At 34.2% G+C, this 4070-nt stretch overlaps 1 non-coding gene across 1 annotated transcript; it reads right to left on the bottom strand.

Annotated features, from left to right (window-relative positions):
• Window positions 1-3703: 3703 nt before the first annotated feature.
• LOC127741036 (small nucleolar RNA R71) lies at window positions 3704-3810 on the bottom strand. The gene has a single exon (XR_008001888.1). It is a non-coding gene; the product is annotated as a small nucleolar RNA R71 (small nucleolar RNA).
• Window positions 3811-4070: the final 260 nt, after the last annotated feature.

The raw sequence follows: 4070 nt of genomic DNA on the forward strand, positions 1-4070 counted from the left end.
CATTGATGGCTAGTTGATGGCTAACAATCACAAAAATTGCTGGCCCCCTAGCATTGCTCATATATAATAGTCCATACTTTATTCGAGATTAGATGACGTAAACTGGCGCTCAACGCCAGTTCCATGCTGCATTCTGGAGTCAAACGCCAGAAACACGTCACGAACCAGAGTTGAACGCCAAAAACACGTTACAACTTGGCGTTCAACTCCAAAAGAAGCCTCTGCACGTGTAAAGCTCAAGCTCATCCCAAGCACACACCAAGTGGGCTCCGGAAGTGGATCTCTGCATCAATTACCTATTTCTGTAAACCCTAATAGCTAGTCTAGTATAAATAAGACATTTTATTATTGTATTAGACATCCTGGATTATATTTTTGATCCTGTGATCACGTTTTGGGGGTTGGCCATTCGATCATGCCTGGACCTTCATTACTTATGTATTTTCAATGGTGGAGTTTCTACACACCATAGATTAAGGGTGTGTAGCTCTGCTGTACCTCGAGTTTTAATGCAATTACTACTATTTTCTATTCAATTCAGTTTATTCCTGTTCCAAGATATTCGCTGCACTTCACCATGATGAATGTGATGATCCGTGACACTCATCATCATTCTCACCTATGAACGCGTGACTGACAACCACCTCCGTTCTACCTTGGACCGAGCGCATATCTCTTGGATTCCTTAATCAGAATCTTCGTGGTATAAGCTAGAATTGATGGCGGCATTCATGAGAATCCAGAAAGTCTAAACCTTATCTGTGGTATTCCAAGTAGGATTCAGGGATTGAATGACTGTGACGAGCTTCAAACTCGCGATTGTTGGGCGTGATGACAAACACAAAAGAATCAATTGCCATGACAACGGTGATGATTAGCCGTGCCGTGAGAAAGCATTTGGACCTTTTTCACTGAGAGGATGGGATGTAGCCATTGACAACTGTGATGCCCTATATACATCTTACCATGGAAAGGAGTAAGAAGGATTGAAAGCATGAAAGCAGTATGTTGCAGAGATCCAAAAGGAACACAGCATCTCCATACACTTATCTAAAATTCTTACCAATACATAAGTATTTCTATCTTTATTTTCTATTTATTTATTATTATTATTCGAAAACTCCATAACCATTTATTATCCGCCTAACTGAGATTTACAAGATGACCATAGCTTGCTTCATACCAACAATCTCCGTGGGATCGACCCTTACTCACGTAAGGTTTATTACTTGGACGACCCAGTGCACTTGCTAGTTAGTTGTGCGAAGTTGTGAAAAAAGTGCTGAGTTAGTAGATGCGCTTACCAAGTTGAATGCCATTATTAGAGATCACAATTTCGTGCACCAAGTTTTTGGCGCCGTTGTCGGGGATTGTTCGAGTATGGACAACTGACGGTTCATCTTGTTGCTCAGATTAGGTAATTTTCTTTTTGCTTTATTTTCAAAAAAATTTCAAAAATCTTTCAAAAAAATTTTTTTTCTCACCTGTTTTCAAAAATTTTTCAAAATTCTTAAGAATGGATTCTAGAGTTTCATGAAGCATGTTGAAGCCTGGCTGGCTATAAAGCCATGTCTAAATTCTTTTGGACTGAGGCTTCAACTAATCACCACAATGCATGTAATGCCCTGCTGAAGCTTGGCTGGCTATTAAGCCATGTCTAATTCCTGGACCAGAGCTTTAGACTAACATTGAAAGATTCCTGGAATTCTTCTTAAAAATTTTGAATTTCTTATTTTCTTTTTCCTATATGTTTTTCGAAAAAAATAAAAGAAAATACAAAAAAATTTGCAAAATCAAAAAAATCAAAAATATTTGTGTTTTTTGTTTGAGTATAGTGTCAATTTTTAAGTTGGGTGTCAATTGCATGTTTTTAAAAATTATGCATTTTTCAGAATTTTCATGCATGGTGTTCTTCATGATCTTCAAGTTGTTCTTGGTAAGTCTTCTTGTTTGATCTTGATGTTTTCTTGTTTTGTATCTTTTGTTGTTTTTCATATGAATTTTTGCATTCATAGTGTCTAAGTATTAAAGATTTCTAAGTTTGGTGTCTTGCATGTTTTCTTTGCATAAAATGTTTTTCAAAAATATGTTCATGATGTTCATCATGATTTTCAAAGTGTTCTTGGTGTTCATCTTGACATTCATAGTGTTCATGCATGCATCACTGGTTTTGATCCAAAAATTTTCATGTTTTGGGTCATTTTTATGTTTTTCCCTCTCATCATTAAAAATTCAAAAATAAAAAAATATCTTTTCCTTTTTTCTCTCAAAATTTCGAAAATTTGAGTTGACTTAGTCAAAAAATTTTAAAATTAGTTGTTTCTTGTAAGTCAAGTCAAATTTTCAATTTTAAAAAAAATCTTATCTTTTCAAAACTTTTTCAAAAATCAAATCTTTTTCATTTTTCTTACTATTTTTCCGAAAATTTTTAAAATTTATTTTCAAAATCTTTTTCTTATCTTTATTTCAAAATTTTGAAAACTTTACTAACAATTAATGAGATTGATTCAAAAAATTTGAAGTTTGTTACTTTCTTGTTAAAAATGGTTCAATCTTTAAATTTTAGAGTCATACCTTTTAGTTTCTTGTTAGTCAAGTAATCTAATTTAATTTTAAAAATCAAATCTTTTCCAACCATATCTTTTTTATCATATCTTTTTATCATATCTTTTTAAATCATATCTTTTTCAAAAATTTGATTTCAAAATATCCCTTCTAACTTCTTATCTTCTTATCTTTTCAAAAATTGATTTTCAAATCTTTTTCAACTAACTAGTTGACTCTTTGTTTGTTTAACTATATCTTATCTTTTTCAAAACCACCTAACTAATTTTAGCTCTCTAATTTTCAAAAATTACCTCCCTCTTTTTCAAAATTCTTTTAATTAACTAATTATTTTAAATTTTAATTTTAATTTTATTTCTTCTCTTAATTTTTGAAAATCACTAACCCTTTTTCAAAATTAATTTTCGAATTCTCTCCCTCTCATCTTCTTCTATTTATTTATTTATTTACTAACACTTCTCTTCATCTCAAGAATCTGAACCTATCTTCACCCTTGTGTTTGGATTCTTACCTTTTCCTTCTTCTATTCCTTTTTTCTTCTACTAACATAAAGGAATCTCTCTATTGTGGTAAAGAGGATCCCTATTATTATTTTTTGTTCCCTTCTTTTTCATATGAGCAGGAGCAGGGACAAGAATATTCTTGTTGAGGCAGATCCTGAACCTGAAAGGACTCTGAAGATGAAACTAAGAGAAGCTAAATTATAACAGTCCAAAGACAACCTTACAGAAATTTTCGAAAAGGAAGAGGAGATGGCATCCAAAAATAATAATGCAATGAGGATGCTTGGTGACTATACTACACCTACTTCCAAATTTGATGGAAGAAGCATCTCAATCCCTGCCATTGGAAGTTTGAGCTGAAACCTCAACTAGTTGCTCTACTGCAACAGAACTGCAAATTCCATGGACTTCCATCAAAAGATCCCTACCAGTTTTTAACTGAGTTTTTGCATATCTGTGAGACTGTTAAGACTAATGGAGTAGATCCTGAAGTCTACAGGCTCATGCTTTTCCCCTTTGCTGTAAGAGACAGAGCTAGAATATGGTTGGATTCACAACCTAAAGATAGTCTGGACTCCTGGGATAAGCTGGTCGCGGCCTTCTTGGCTAAGTTCTTTCCTCCTAAAAAGCTGAGCAAGCTTAGAGTGGATGTTCAAACTTTCAAACAAAAAGATGGTGAATACCTCTATGAAGCTTGGGAAAGATACAAGCAGATGACCAAAAGGTGTCCTTCGACATGCTTTCAGAGTGGACCATTCTGGATATATTCTATTATGGTCTATCTGAGTTCTCCAAGATGTCATTGGACTATTTTGCAGGTGGATCCATTCACCTAAAGAAAACGCCTGCAGAAGCTCAAGAACTTATTGACATGGTTGCAAATAACCAGTTCATGTACACTTCTGAGAGGAATTCCGTGAATAATGGGACGCCTCAGAGGAAAGGAGTTCTTGAAATTGATGCTCTGAATGCCATATTGGCTCAGAACAAAATGTTGACTCA

This window comes from Arachis duranensis, chromosome 7 (genome assembly GCF_000817695.3).
Source record: "Arachis duranensis cultivar V14167 chromosome 7, aradu.V14167.gnm2.J7QH, whole genome shotgun sequence".
NCBI classification, from domain to species: Eukaryota; Viridiplantae; Streptophyta; class Magnoliopsida; order Fabales; family Fabaceae; genus Arachis; species Arachis duranensis.